Raw genomic sequence first — 16767 nt, 5'->3', positions numbered from 1 at the left:
AACAGCCAGGGTGACATAACGAATCCTTGACGAAGTCCCACCTTTACCTCGAACCACTCACTCTCTCCATTTCTAATCCTGACACAAGCTCTACTACTCTCATAAAAAGTCTTGACAGCTCCCAAAAGCTTTCCTCCTATCCCGTATATCTGCATAACCTCCCATAGTGCCTATCTGTCTACCCTATCGTAAGGCTTTTCCAGAGCCATAAAAGCCAAAAAAACATCCTTCCCTTTTCCTATAGCTTTCTCACATATCTGTCTTACCACAAAGATCTGATCTACACAACCTCTACCTGTCCTAAATCCACACTGCTCCTCACCAATTACTCCTTCTGTTCCTCTCCTAATCCTCTCAATCAAGATCCTTCCATAAGCCTTCCCAACTACACTCAACAAGCTAATCCCCCTGAAACTACCACATTCGCACTTGTCCCCCTTTCCCTTGTAAAGTGGAACTATACAGGCACTCCTCCAGTCCTCCGGTACTCTACCCTCTCTCCAGCAAACATTAAATAACCTCACCAGGCAGTCCACCATCATTGTACCTCCTTTTTTAAGACATTCTGCATGGCATCCATCCTGACCAGGTGTCTTACCTACTTTCATCATCTTAACAACTGCCTTCATTTCCTCCTTCCTTATTTCTCCTCCATTTTCCTCACTCATCACTCTCATTTTCTTCGCACTTCCCACTGCAGCTATCTCTCCCTCCCTATCCTCCTTCACATTTAGCAACTCCCTCAAATATTCTGCCCATCTTCCCCTTACTGCCTTCTCTTCCATTATCATCTCTCCATCTGCACCTTTTACCTTTTCTTCTCTACTTGATTCGCCTCCTCTTCCTCTCTTAATTTCTTTCCAAAACATCTTTTTATTACTTTCAAAATTTTCTGTCATACTCTCATCCCATTTCACATCTGCTCTCCTCTTTGCCTCCTTTACCTTTTTGCTTTACTTCTCTTTTCTTTTCTTTGTACCTCTCATATGACTCCCTCGTCCTATTTTGTAACCAATCTGCGAAAGCTCGCTTCTTCTCTTCTACAACCTTCTTTGTTTCCTCATCACACCATTCATTACCCTTCCTTCTATTTCCTCCTGTCCTTCTTGTTCCACACACCATCTTTGCACACTTTGTGACTTCCTCCTTGAACCATCCCCATTCCTCCTCCACACCTAGCTCTACTCTATCCTTCACTCCTCCTTCAGCTTCTTCTTGTATTCCTTCTCTTTTTCATTAAAGAGTTCACTCTAAGCACCTCCCTACCTTTTGCCCCTTTCCTCTTTCTCCATCTATCCTTCACTCTCAACTTACCTTCCACCAAAAAATGATCTGATATTCCCCCACCGTCTCCCCTTAGCACATGTATATCCTTAGCTCTTCCTAACATAACCCTATTTACCACTACATAATCCATTAACGCTCTATCTACCACCCTTCCATCCACCACCCTCTCCGAAACACTCTATTTGCTATCATTAACTCTCTTTCTAGACACATTTCCACCATCAACTCTCCACTACGATTCTTTCCTGGAACTCCACATTTCCCAACCACTCCATCAATTGGACCATTTCCTACCCTAGCATTAAGGTCTCCCAGTACTATTACATTGACATTTCTCCCTAAATTCTCTATACACTCATTTAAATCTATCCAAAAGGTCTCCCTTTCTTCTACACTCTTCTCACTGCCAGGTCCATATGCACTTACAAAAACCCACATCTTTCCCAGTTTCACCTTCATCCACATCATCCTTGGGGAAACCTCCTTCCACTCCCCTACATGTTTACCCATCTCTTCACATACTATTATAGCCACCCCTTCCCTCCCTCGCCCTCTCTTCACTCCTGATAACCTCCCACCTACACTCCCAAACTTACACTCGCCCTTCCCTTTCAACTTAGTTTCACTCAAAGCCAGCACATCCATCTTTCCTCTCACAAACATGCTACCTATCTCTTCACTTTTACTCTCATCTGTACCACATCCACTCACATTAAAAGACCCAAACCTTAGGGTGCTGGTCGTAAAACTCCCAGACCCTCTTATGCCTTTACTTTTCTTAGCAATGTCCCCTGTGGGGCTACAAGGAGAAGGATGCCTAGTCCCAATCCCTGTCCCTTTCTTCTCGCCTCTTACGATCCAATTGAAAATACTTGGTGGCAGTATTCTTTTATATATATATATATATATATATATATATATATATATATACTGTATATATATATATGTATGTATATATATATATATATATACATATATGTGTGTGTGTGTGTGTGTGTGTGTGTGTGTGTGTGTGTGTGTGTGTGTGTGTGTGTGTGTGTGTGTGTGTGTGTGTGTGTGTGTGTGTGTGTGTGTGTGTGTGTGTGTGTGTGTGTGTGTTAAATTAACTACACAATGCCAAATGTAAATGAATGTGGAGGAAGTAGACGAGGAATAATGAAAGAATTTCAATGTTTTAACGTTTCGACCCACAGGGTTTTGATCACAATGCTAACAATGAAATACAACATGGACATTTTATACACAGGCAGGTCATCTCTTGGGACGCCTAGGAGAGGTTGTAGCTACACTCATATCATTTGTGTTCTTATTTTCTTCAGCTACTAATAAACTTGTGGCTTTTGCTAAGCTTATAAAACCTTTCTATGGTTAATGTTATCATTAGTGTTAATATAAGCTGCTTCTATTGTCTTTCTTGATATTTTTATTGAATCTTTATTTATTACAACTGTCTTCTCCCAATCTGGAAAGTTGTCATACTTATATATATGCCTTACAATAGGATTAGTAAATCTGTTGGTTTTTACATCATTTTTGTGTTCGTATAACTGTTTGTTAAGTCCATGACCTGTTTCTCCAAAATATTATTATGAACAGCTTTTATATGGTATCTTATATACAATACTGTTTTCATTAGTTGGGTTATTATTACTACGTTTGACCAAATGTCCAACTTTGCTACCTGATATTCTAGCTATCATAATGCCTGCTTAGAGGTATGTATCTAGTTGTGAATTAATATTAGAGTTTGGCAACTGTGATATATCGGGCTTCTTCGTTGCATTTATTATTATCTTTGCTTCTCTTACTTATTTCTCTATCTTTTTTTTTTCAATTTACACAGGAGACCTTTTGGATATCTTAGTTTGTTGAAGGTGTCTGTTATATGATTTAGTTCATCTTCTAGAAACTCTTCACTACACATGCCAAATGCTCTGAGGAAGAAGCCTATTACTATATCTGTTTTGGTTCTATCATTGTGTTCCGAATAAAAATGTATGTAGTCTGCCTTATTGGTGGGTTTGCGGTATACTGAAAACTTAACAATTTTGTTTGTTCTGTGTAAAATAGTGTCTAAAAAGGGTAATTTTCCGTTGTTCTCTGTTTCTGTTGTAAATTGTATGTTTTCATTAATACTGTTTAATCTTATTAATTTGTTTTTGATATTAGTTTCTTTAGGTAAAATCACAATAATGTCATCAACATATCTTAACCATATGGAACTTCTACCCATTACTGATATATAAATTTCCGTTTCGAGTATTTCCATATATACATTGGCTAACACAGCAGAAAGGGGACTACCCATGGCTAGGCCAGAATATTGTCTGTATTCAATATCAATAAAAGAGAAACCCCAAAATATACACAGAGGGAAATTAGTTCAAGGTAATCTGTTTTAGGGACAGGTAAATTTTCACTATTTAAATTGTTCACTACTCGCCCTGCAGCTTTTAGAGCACCACTTATTGAAGGAAATAAACATTTTTTTTTCTTTTCGGGACACAATAATAGAACCAAAACAGGTATAGTAATAGGCTTCTTCCTCAGAGCATTTCCCATATGTAGTGAAGAGTTTTTAGAAGATGAACTAAATCATATCACAGAAACCTTCAACAAACTATAATATTCCAAAGGTCTACTGAGTAAATTGAGAAAAAAGCCAAAGAAATAATTATATATGTATATATATATATATATATATATATATATATATATATATATATATATATATATATATATATATATATATAGAATAAGTGAAGTACGCCGGACTCAGGAATGGGTATTTTTATCCGACAATTCGAATTATCTACGATTCGCCCTTTGTGGTTACAATGGTAAGGTAGTTTATTCCTGGCTTATAAAGAAACATATGGTTCACATGGAGTTGACCGTGGGAACCCCGCCACGAGGTGGACTACCCTCACTCTTCCAGTCTCAATTCACCGGTATACTGAAAGTGGATCATGAAATTCCGTGAAGGGGTCGGACTTCCCACGTCTCTCACATTCCGGAAATCACCTGGTGATGTCATAATCTTTTTCATATATATATATATATATATATATATATATATATATATATATATATGTGTTGACGTATGTAAGACAGATGAGTGGATGGGTGGTGAGATAAACACAGTGTGTGTGAATAACACTTGCCCACGCGCACACACTACCATTGTACCATCATAGCAGGGATGGATTGAGCACAAAATTCGTGTATATGTATGTGGCTCGAACATACAAATATAAGAAATTGCACTCAACTTATATCTCTCTTGATGGCGCAGTGGTTAGTCACTGTTACTTTGATACGTCTGAGTCGAGGTTCGAGCCCTTGGCTTCGCTTCGTATCAGTTTCCGTACATGTCTCCGACGAGCGAATTGTCAGTCTCGTTCGTGATGACATGGAATTAAAAGTAAAAAGTTAATGTGGTTGAAAAAAGATTAAGATCTGCACTGGGGGCCGTTCAGTGTGTGTGAATAACACTTGCCCACGCGCACACACTACCATTGCACCATCATAGCAGGGATGGATTGAGCACAAAATTCGTGAATATGTATGTGACTCAAACATACAAATATAAGAAATTATACTCAACTTATATCTTTCTTGATGGCGCAGTGGTTAGTCACTGTTACTTTGATACGTCTGAGTTGAGGTTCGAGCCCTTGGCTTCGCTTCGTATCAGTTTCCGTATATGTCTCCGACGAGCGAATTGTCAGTCTCGTTCGTGATGACATGGAATTAAAAGTAAAAAGTTAATGTGGTTAAAAAAAGATTAAGATCTGCACTGGGGACCATTTAGTGTGTGCTAATATATATATACATACATACATACATATTGTCACGTTACCACCTCTAACCTTAAAGCAATTAATTAGTAAATAAAGGATCTAGGAGGACAACAACAGATCTTGCCTCATCCCTTAAAGGTGGAGTGACAATAAACGGATATCTATTTCATTTCCTTCTGTAAATATATCTTACTCCCTCTCAGTTAGGAAAAATCATCATCCCACATTAATTATCATAATACATAAGGACACAGAAAGATACTAGGTAATTTTCTCTATACCTATATTGAATAAGCCTAACAGTACAGAACTAAATGAACACATTTATCATTGCATCTCAAAATCCAGCACATTCTTATCATATGAGGTAATTATTCAATGTTTCCACTGCTACTCAGTTGAGCTACTGCCTCTACATCAACATAGTCATCATATTACATTCCATGCAATTGAAATACCAATTCCTATTATCCTCACAGTTCTACAAACACGCACAAATTATATTGTCTCTACCTAACCACTTCAACAAGTTCTGCTCCTATAAACACATGAAAATTGGATCCTTGCTAATCATCTCAAATAACATACATCCTACCAAGATATGCAGTCATAACTCACCAGAAATCATTGCTCTTTCCCTCCTGCGTGTTTTCCATTATATCTATTCCCGTTATTCCTCCCATTTATTCTTTTCCCAACCATTACTTCCCCCAGCAAAAGGACTAAACGTCTATCTCCATTTTCACGCAGCAGAGAAAGAGACAGAAAAGAACAACGCTTTCATTGTCCTAAGCGTTTGAGTTGGCACCACAGTTCCAACAATCTCTTGGCATCATCCTAACGATACATTCAATATCGTAAAATACACACCGTACATGGATCATACATCAAAAGCAATTACAATATGTATTTCTATAAATTCTTACGTAACTAGAGCACCGTGGATCTCACAAGAATAAACGTATCTCTAGATACATTTTATCCAAAACGCTTTAATATCAGACCGTGAATTCGCGTCTGTATGTAAACATTAGCTGGCTACCAGCGTTTGGAAGAATAGAGAATGTAATTAGCACCAGGGGGTGACTATGGTAACAATATATATATATATATATATATATATATATATATATATATATATATATATATATGCGTAAGTAACCACTAGGAAAAGTAAACTAACGAAGCAGAGCGCTTTCGTATAATTACATCTTCAGTGCATATACAAAGAAGGAATTATAAGATGAAGAAACAAGGTACAGAATATATGGCATAGTGAAGAGGGCATTCGGAGAGGTAGTGGAAGAAGTACACGTGACGGACGTTTGGGCCGTCCTGGTAGCCAACAAGTATTGGATGTTTGGGCCGTCCTGGTAACCAACAAGTATGGTACAACTGCTCATAATTTATATTACAATTTAAACAATTTTGAAATTTCATGAGAAATAAAACTATCTAATTTGTACAAACCTTGATGAAGATTAACATTTATCCCCTTACTAGATTTGATCAAACTGCATTCAATTAAATTTCTTTCTGTTATGTTGTTGTTGTATGTGATGACTTTAGCGTTATCCCAGTCAACTGGGTGGTTAAAATGGTTCATGTGGTTGAATATACCGCTAGATTGGTTTCCCTCTCTAACGTATTTCTTGTGTTGATTGATTCGAGTTGTGAGTGTTTTAGCAGTCTGACCAACATAAAACTGATTACATGATTTGCAAGGTATTTTGTACACACACCCTTTATCACTATTGACAGAATTATTTATGAGCAGTTGTCTTACAGTGTTCTTATTATTAAAAACTACATTAATGTTAAATTTACGTAATATATTTGGAATATTTTGCAGGTTCTCTTGTTACGGTAAAATTAGCAAGTTATTCATATTGAAAGTTTGAGTTGACCTAAGGTTATAAAATGTCCTTTTAGCACGATTATAAGCTTTGTCAAGAACATGTGTGGGGTATTGTAGCTTAGTACCAATGTCGTAAATACATCTTATTTCATCATCGATGTACTTTGGGCTACCTCAGGGCCCTACGCATTTGAAGCCCAGAGTACATCGATGATGAAATAAGATATATTTACGACATTCGTACTAAGCTACAATACCCCACACATGTTCTTGACAAAGCTTACAATCGTGCTAAAAGGACATTTTATAACCTTAGGTCAACTCAAACTTTCAATATGAATAACTTGCTAATTTTACCGTAACAAGAGAACCTGCAAAATATTCCAAATATATTACGTAAATTTAACATTAATGTAGTTTTTAATAATAAGAACACTGTAAGACAACTGCTCATAAATAATTCTGTCAATAGTGATAAAGGGTGTGTGTACAAAAATACCTTGCAAATCATGTAATCAGTTTTATGTTGGTCAGACTGCTGAAACACTCACAACACGAATCAATCAACACAAGAAATACGTTAGAGAGGGAAACCAATCTAGCGGTATATTCAACCACATGAACCATTTTAACCACCCAGTTGACTGGGATAACGCTAAAGTCATCACATACAACAACAACATAACAGAAAGAAATTTAAATTAATGCAGTTTGATCAAATCTAGTAAGGGGATAAATGTTAATCTTCATCAAGGTTTGTACAAATTAGATAGTTTTATTTCTCATGAAATTTCAAAATTGTTTAAATTGTAATATAAATTATGAGCAGTTGTCCCATACTTGTTGGTTACCAGGACGGCCCAAACGTCCCATACTTGTTGGCTACCAGGACGGCCCAAACGTCCGTCACGTGTACTTATTCCACTACCTCTCCGAATGCCCTCTTCACTATGCCATATATTCTGTACCTTGTTTCTTCATCTTATAATTCCTTCTTTGTATCTGCACTGAAGATGTAATTATACGAAAGCGCTCTGCTTCGTTAGTTTACTTTTCCTAGTGGTTACTTACGCATTTGTGAACACACGCTCCTAGTGTTTTTATTGCATATATATATATATATATATATATGTGTGTGTGTGTGTGTGTGTGTGTGTGTGTGTGTGTGTGTGTGGGTGTGTGGGTGTGGGTGTGGGTGTGGGTGTGGGTGTGGGGGTGTGGGTGTGGGTGTGGGTGTGGGTGTGTGTGTGTGTGTGTGTGTGTGTGTGTGTGTGTGTGTGTGTGTGTGTGTGTGTGTGTGTGTGTGTGTGTGTGTGTGTGTGTAAACATAATTGTATCCATATAAGATTTCATGGCAGAAGGTTTAATATGGTTTAATCAAAACCGGACGAACTATACATGTCTATTATACTGTACGTTTTTACAAGGTCAGCGATGTCATAACGTGGCAGACGTACACGCTTCAATTCCACTGAAGGATTTGGATGGTTACAATATAAAGATGGCAGCATCCAATCCTTCGACATTCAGTATTGCAAATTCTTCTCTCTCTCTCTCTCTCTCTCTCTCTCTCTCTCTCTCTCTCTCTCTCTCTCTCTCTCTCTCTCTCTCTCTCTCTCTCTCTCTCTCTCTCTCTCAAATACTTAGAAGATCTGAGGCATCGGCGTAATTTTCGACAATGTGAGTTTATGAAAGGTAGCTCCTTATCCAAATATTAGTTGGTCAAGATGCGCTTGAGATATTTTTTCTAGTCTTTTGTCAAGTTCTATGAGCAAAGTGGATCTTGGAAAGGATTGTTCATAGGTGGAGGCGACTACCGAGCTGTTCTGGCGCCCTTGTCCTAAAAAAATCACAGAATGACTCATGGCCTGCAACGACTACCGTGCGAGTTGTGATTACAGGATACCAGAGATCATCATTTTCAGCCTCGGCTACCACGCACCATCACCGGTGGAATTATTTTAGTAAAAGGGAGAATGAAATTGTTGTTATATAGTAGGAGGAAATTTTTACATGACTGAATATATTGGTATTCAGTCAGTTGGTATATCGTTACCTTACTCGAAGCATTGACTTCCTTAGTGGGAAGTCGTGAGGTATCAGTTAGTTCGAAGGAGAGCCTAATACCTTTCAACAGGCAAGAACAATAACATCAGCAAAGTATATAAACGACAATATAAATTTCGTGTATGATTTCGACCTGATTACCGTAAGATAATCTTGTTCCGTAGATATTCTAGTTCCATTATAATTATCTTATATACTGTTATCAAATATATACTGTTTTTTATCATCCATATTGATTCTTTTTATGAAGTACAGCAAAATGAAATTCTGGTACATAGCATTATTGGTATATGTAGAAAATGAATTGCTTCTTGAGACATCTGGGGTTGGCAAGTACTCAAAACTAAATTAATATACTCGTACTTGTTTGTATTTGAAATACACAGTAGCAGGAGTTATTCCAATGTTTTCTGAAAGCATCTTCCTGCAAATACAGAAACTGTATATAACATGATTGCATTAGCCAGTCAACTGGAACTGTGACTATAAAGATGAATCTCGTTTTTCTTAAAGCGGGTGATACAGAGCAATTCGTAATAGTAGTTTGTGGCAGGAGACCGGCTGGTCTATTTACTATACTAGCTGATACGTGAAAAGTTATACTAATGAACCCTTGGAAAATTGGTTTTATTTTTGCAGGATAGTGATTATGCAACTATTAAAAATTTCTCTGTTTGCAGAAAGGGACAACAGAAGGTTGTCGATGCATTCGGAATCTGAGTGTACCTCCAGATAGAAGAAGCTCTCAATGTACGAACCTCCAATATATAAAAACTCGATGGTACGAAAGTGGAAAATATAGGACAAACTTTACACTACGAAAAGTAATACCAAAAAGAAAAGTAAAATGCATACGACCGACAGCAGCGTCACCATCTTGTATGACAGAATAAGTAATATCTTGGTAGTCTTTCTCTGCTGCTTTTGTGTGTCGCGTTTTGGCCATTGCGTCACTGGGAAATACTTTAACTCCCACGATCAAACGAATGAATGTTTATCAGCCTGACTCTAAGTAGGACAGAAACTTACCCAGAGTCTTATAAAAGATGTTATGAGGTGTTTCTGAGAGAGAAAAACGTAGTGACCCATAAGAAGGACAATGAAATATTTGTTCGTCAGACTCGCTCTACAACAACCTGTCTCACCTTGGAATCCGCATAAGACATACTGAGGGGCCACCAATCACTTTAACTCGCCTTGAATTTCGTATATATATGTAAGACGCAGTGGTATATATATATATATTTGTAATGTTTAAAAAACCATAATGAATAAACAACCGTTTAAAGTTCATTCAACTCTTATTAACATGTCTACTGTAGACTTAAATACTTAAAACCAATCTAGTAGTTAGTTGACAGTTGTAGTTGGGGAGGGGGTTCCTTGAACGCATCTCCTGGTTTCCATAAGTTTCTCTTGGAAAAAAAAAATACTATCATATGAAAAAACTAATACGAATCGTCTAAAGGTGCGTAATTACCTCAGGGATTTCCTGATTATATTTTTCCATAGGCTATTCCCAGTCGTCGAGTGACTTCTAAATCAGAACTATCGGATACGTAGATTTTACTTGTAAGATAAATATTTCCCAGGATATCGACTTTCTTAAGGCAGAACCCATTTGAAACATTCCCACACGCAAGGGATTTGCTTTAGTCCAAGGAACCTGAACCCTTTCGTTGTAGAATGAGTTTTCCCTCAGGTGAATAAGATTCGCTGGCAGGATCTAAAATAAGTCCTAGTCTTAAAACGTGGCATAAGGGAATATCTATATATGCTCGAGGTAGTAATAGCCCTCTCACTGTCAAGGAGGCGTTCTTCACCTAGCTAAAATCGCCTCGTAGTAGCTAGAACTAAAAGATTAAAAGTCAAAACAGAGTGAAAGAGACTAATGAGATACTAGATGGGTTAGGCTTCTTCATTGGTGAGAATTTCACTGAACAGAATTAGATCACCCGCCGGTAGCTTGAATAAGTGTTAAAACCATGAAACGAAGAGAAATGGTTAACTCAGTGATGAGAAAAAGCAGTGAAAATTACCTCAATACAGAAATATATTAACTTTAAACTTAAAATTATTCAGCTCATGGATTAATCAGCATAAAACTCACCACGATTTGGTTACGTTATGGGTTTCTACACCGACTATATATCTAGAATCTAGATGATATCGTCCACGCCACTATGAGTAACAAACCACAACAAGTACTGTAATAGCTACACTGCCTTGGATGTCCAGGGATACGATCCTGGCGTGCGGCACAATAGGCTGGACACTACCGAGTTAGAAGGCATACAGGAAGGACGTGGTGAATGTCTGCTTTCATGTGTGTGTTTAAACTGTCGTACAGAATCAAGGATGCCAGAAATTACGACTTTTCAAGTACGAACTATCGTACCGGAGTTTTACAGAAGCACCCTCTGTCGGTTTTTTTTTTTTTTTTTCAGACTGGTTCATCAGGTTTTGTATTCATGGAACTTTCTTTTCATCAATTATATATTTTATCTTATATCATCTTATTCCGTTATATTTTGTTTTACTTAATTCTGTTTCATCTAATTTTTTTCTATTTGATTTTATTTGATTTTAGGATCAATTGTAGAATTTCTCCCAACTTTGACCAACTGCAGAATCTCCACCATAACTATACTCAATTGTAGAATCTCCCCGACATTGATCAGTTGTAGATTCTTCACCATAACTAACATAGGCTAGGTTAGGTTAGGTTAGATTAGATTGATTTAGGTTAGGTGAGGTGGTGGTGGTGGTGGTGGTAAGGGGATTCTACGATTGATCCTTACTTGAATTTATTTGACTTTATTTGATTCTATTTTGTTTTGTATTGCTTTATTCTAATATATTCTCTTATAGTTCACTTTATCTAATTATATCTTGTACGCTTGTGGGGTATTGGCTGCTTGCTATTGTGGCTGCTTGTTATTGTGGCTGCTTGTTATTGTGGCAAAGTAGCATGCAGTTGATGCTTTAAGGTCTATATGGGACGCCCCTACGGACCAGAGCCACACATCATTTTGTCTATGATAAAGGAAAACTCTGTTCATAGAGAAATGATGACACTTTTATACTACGACTGTCCCTCCGTTATGCTGTCCTCCAACCCCTTGTTGCTGTCCCGTACCATTTCTCTGAGTATTCCTTTTCTGTGATGGGGGAATTCCCTGTGGTGGGGGAAAACAATACTGCCACCAAGTATTCCCACTTGGATCGTAAGAGGCGAGAAGAAAGGGACGGGGAGTGGGACTAGGCATCCTTCTCCTTGTAGCCCCACAGGGGAAATTCCTAAAAAAAAAAAAAAGAAGGCATAAGAGGGGCTGGAAAGCCTCGGACCAGCACCCTAAGGTTTGGGTCTTTTAATGTGCGTGGATGTGGTACAGATGAGAGTAAAAGGGAAGAGATAGGTAGTATGTTTGTGAGAAGAAAGATGGATGTGTTGGCTTTGAGTGAAACTAAGTTGAAAGGGAAGGGTGTGTGTAAGTTTGGGAGTGTAAGTGGGAGGTTATCAGGAGTGAAGAGAGGGCGAGGGAGGGAAGGGGTGGCCATTCTAGTAAGTGAAGAGATAGGTAAACGGGTAGTGGAGTGGAAGGAGGTTTCCTCAAGGATAATGTGGATGAAGGTGAAACTGGGAAAGGAGATGTGGGTCTTTGTAAGTGCATATGGGCCTGGCAGTGAGAAGAGTGTAGAAGAAAGGGAGGCCTTTTGGATAGATCTAAATGAGTGCATAGAGGATATGGGAGGAAATATCAATGTGATAGTACTGGGAGACCTTAATGCTAGGGTGGGAAATGGTCCAATCGATGGAGTGGTTGGGAAATGTGGAGTTCCAGGAAAGAATCGTAGTGGAGAGTTGATGGTGGAAATGTGTCTAGAAAGAGAGTTAATGATAGCAAATACAGTGTTTCGGAAGAAAGTCAAGCATAAGTACACATGGGAGAGGGTGGTGGAGGGAAGGGTGGTAGATAGAGCGCTAATGGATTATGTAGGGGTAAAAAGGATTATGATAGGAAGAGTTAAGGATGTACATGTGCTAAGGGGAGAGGGTGGGGGAATATCAGATCATTTTTTGGTGGAAGGTAAGTTGAGAGTGGAGGATACATGGAGAAAGAGGAAAGGGGCAAAAGGTAGGGAGGTTCTTAGAGTGAACTCTTTGAATGAGAAGGAAAAGGAGAAGGAGTACGGAAAGAAGCTGAAGGAGGAGTGGGAGGGAGTAAAGGGTAGAGTAGAGCTGGGTGTGGAGGAGGAATGGGGATGGTTCAAGGAGGGAGTCATAAAGTGTGCTAGGATGGTGTGTGGAACAAGAAGGACAGGGGGAAATAGAAGGAAGGGTAGTGAATGGTGGGATGAGGAAACGAAGAAGGTTGTAGAAGAGAAGAAGCGAGCTTTCACAGATTGGTTACAAAATAGGACGAGGGAGTCATATGAGAGGTACAAAGAAAAGAAAAGAGAAGTAAAGCAAAAGGTAAAGATTGCAAAGAGGAGAGCAGATGTGAAATGGGGTATGAGTGTGACAGAAAATTTTGAAAGTAATAAAAAGATGTTTTGGAAAGAAATTAAGAGAGGAAGAGGAGGCGAATCAAGTAGAGAAGAAAAGGTAAAAGGTGCAGATGGAGAGATGATAATGGAAGAGAAGGCAGTAAGGGGAAGATGGGCAGAATATTTGAGGGAGTGAAGGAAGATAGGGAAGGAAAGATTGCTGCAGTGGGAAGTGCGAAGAAAATGAGAGTGATGAATGAGGAGAATGGAGGAGAAATAAGGAAGGATGAGTTGAAGGCAGTTGTTAAGATGATGAAAGCAGGTAAGGCACCTGGTCTGGATGGATGCCATGCGGAATGTCTGAAAAAGGGAGGTACAGTGATGGTGGACTGGTTGGTGAGGTTATTTAATGTTTGCTGGAGAGAGGGTAGAGTACCGGAGGACTGGAGGAGTGCCTGCATAGTTCCTCTTTACAAGGGAAAAGGGGACAAGTGTGAATGTAGTAGTTTCAGAGGGATTAGCTTGTTAAGTGTAGTTGGGAAGGCTTATGGGAGGATCTTGATTGAGAGGATTAGGAGAGGAACAGAAGGAGTAATTGGTGAGGAACAGTGTGGATTTAGGACAGGTAGAGGTTGTGTAGATCAGATCTTTGTGGTAAGACAGATATGTGAGAAAGCTATAGGAAGGGGGAAGGATGTTTTTTGGGCTTTTATGGATCTGGAAAAGGCTTATGATAGGGTAGACAGAAAGGCACTGTGGGAGGTTATGAAGATATACGGGATAGGAGGAAAGCTTTTGGTAGCTGTCAAGACTTTTTATGAGAGTAGTAGAGCTTGTGTCAGGACTGGAAATGGAGAGAGTGAGTGGTTTGAAGTAAAGATGGGACTTCGTCAGGGATGCGTTATGTCACCCTGGCTGTTCAACTTATACATGGATGGGGTGGTGCGAGAGGTAAATGCAAGGGTAGTGGGTCAGGGATTGGAGATGGTTAAAGAAAATGGAGAAAAGTGGGAGGTGAGCCAGCTGTTATTTGCGGACGACACTGCGCTTGTGGCAGGATCGGAGGAGGGATTGAGGAAGTTGGTGGCACAGTTTGGGAGAGTGTGTGATAGAAGAAAGCTGAAGATAAATGTGGGCAAAAGTAAGGTGATGAGATGTACAAGGGGTGAAAGTGGCAGTAGACTGGAAGTGAGCATTAAGGGAGAGCGACTGGAGGAAGTGGATGGTTTTAGATACTTGGGTGCAAATGTGGCAGGGAAAGGTGGAGTGAAGGTGGAGGTAGAATGTAGATTGAGAGAAGCGAGTAAATGCCTTGGTGGATTAATGAGTGTAATGAGGAATAGACATTTGGGAATGGATGCTAAGAGGAGACTGTATGAAGGAGTGATTGTGCCAACAGCACTGTATGGGGCAGAAACATGGAACATAAGAGAAGAAGAGAGAAGGAGTTTGAATGTGTTTGAGATGAGGTGTCTGAGAAGTATGATGGGGGTTACTAGGCTGGATAGAGTGAGAAATGAGGAGGTGAGGAGGAGAACGGGGGTGGAAAGGGAGCTGGGAGATAGGGTTGATGAAAGAATATTAGGATGGTTTGGACACATGGAAAGAATGAGTGAAGAAAGACTAGTAAAAGAGGTGTGGAAGGCAGATGTGGAGGGAGAGAACATGAGGGGGTGTCCTAGGATGAGGTGAATGGATGGGGTGAAGGGGGCTTTGGGGAAGAGGGGAATGTCTGTTGAGGAAGGACGGGAGAGGACAGAAGACAGGGGTGAATGGAGAATGGTTGTATATGGATGATGTTGGGATAGCATGAGGTGGAATGGGCGGGGGGATGGGGGGGGAGAGGTAGTATGTGTGAGCAAAATTTGACGCAGCCCGAAGGGATTTCTCCCCGTCCTCTCATTTTATGCAATGGGGGGACGGAGAGGGGGGGTCGCCGATATAATGAAGCGGCCTTGCTGTGGATGTGCTGTGTCTTACGACACTGCTTCTGACCCAGGGCAGTGGACAAGGTGCAGGGATGACCCGTCATTCAGGAGGTGCTAAGATAAGAGGAAGGGTGGAGGGGTGTGGAGTGTATTCAGGGATGGAATGGGTGGGAATGATTTTATGCCTTTTCCTTTTTGGCTACCCCCCTCGCAAGGGGGAAAAAGCCTTGGTATATGTATGTATGTATGTATGTACGCTTGTGGCGTATCGGAGGCATACTACTCATGGATTCACTTAGTTATGGTTTCGAATCCCGCTTTCCTCTCCGATTCCCAGCAGTGATTATTACCAACCCCCACATTCCTAGTGCATTGAGTAAAAGTGAAGGCTTCGGAAGCAGTTGTACGCCTCCTGACTTCGGCTTTCCACGTTCTTCTTCTTTTTCTTTTAATTGATTTTACTGTTATTTTATTGTACTGTTTGCCCATCAGAAGGTGCTGCTTTGATAACGTCTCTCCAGAGACGAACAGTGGCGAGGGGCTGGGTAAATTTTCAATGACTGCTCTGACAAACAATGGGGACAGAAGTATTATTGTTACTGTGACCTTGGAGCATGCATTCTACCTGCCATACACGTGTGGGTGCAAAACACACACACACACACACACAAAGCACACACCGGCTTGCTATTATAGTGATGCCTATTTTTCCTGGTAATAGAAAGTGGGCTCTGGGTCTACTAGTGGCAACAGTTACTCCCTCTGTTCTTCTAATCCTCTCAGTTATCACACTCCCATGTACATTTCCAAATGCACTCAAAAGTCTGATCCTTCTAGAGCTACAACTTTCACATTTGTCCCCTTTTCTTTTGTAAGGCTGAACGGTTCCTCCCTTTGTGGCCTGTTGTTATATTCTTTTCAATCTATTAATGTTTTTAATCTGGGGACCTATATGATTACTTGATGATAACTGAACTTAATCTATACCCCACTAACGATGAGAGGTTTCTTCAAAGTTCAATCAAAGTATCTGGCATTAAACAAAACAAAATTATAAAACCAGCTTCTCAGAATGAAAAGGAATAAGTTTGATTATGTTCTTCAACGTGTTTAACTCGGAATATCTTAGACATGGCTGTCCGAGCAAACAGTACAAAGATGAGGTATTCAATTGCATGCAAACGTCTTCTGACATTAGCGCCTCGTTTTCTGAGGAAGGAATTAATAACTGATAACACAACGTAACATTTTTTTTTTTTTAATTTTGTTCATTGTATTTTTTTTTTTTTTTTTTTTTTTAGAGTTTAGTAATCCATTTTTCCTGTTGATTTCA

General features: G+C 39.4%; 1 protein-coding gene across 4 annotated transcripts in view; it reads right to left on the bottom strand.

The window, feature by feature from the left end:
- The window catches only part of LOC143021277 (uncharacterized), a 32301-nt gene extending 20996 nt beyond the window's left edge, over positions 1-11305 (bottom strand). For 3 of the 4 annotated variants that reach the window (XM_076178682.1, XM_076178681.1, XM_076178684.1), the window contains exon 1: positions 11126-11305. The gene's annotated coding sequence lies outside the window, so the exon portion shown is untranslated. The remainder of the gene's footprint in view (positions 1-11125) is intronic. The other variant, XM_076178683.1, reaches the window with a different exon arrangement.
- Positions 11306-16767: the final 5462 nt, after the last annotated feature.

The sequence above is a fragment of the Oratosquilla oratoria genome, chromosome 41, assembly GCF_046742065.1.
Source record: "Oratosquilla oratoria isolate Oo_2021 chromosome 41, ASM4674206v1, whole genome shotgun sequence".
Taxonomy (NCBI): Eukaryota; Metazoa; Arthropoda; class Malacostraca; order Stomatopoda; family Squillidae; genus Oratosquilla; species Oratosquilla oratoria.
This window is presented reverse-complemented; position numbering and strand designations above follow the sequence as displayed.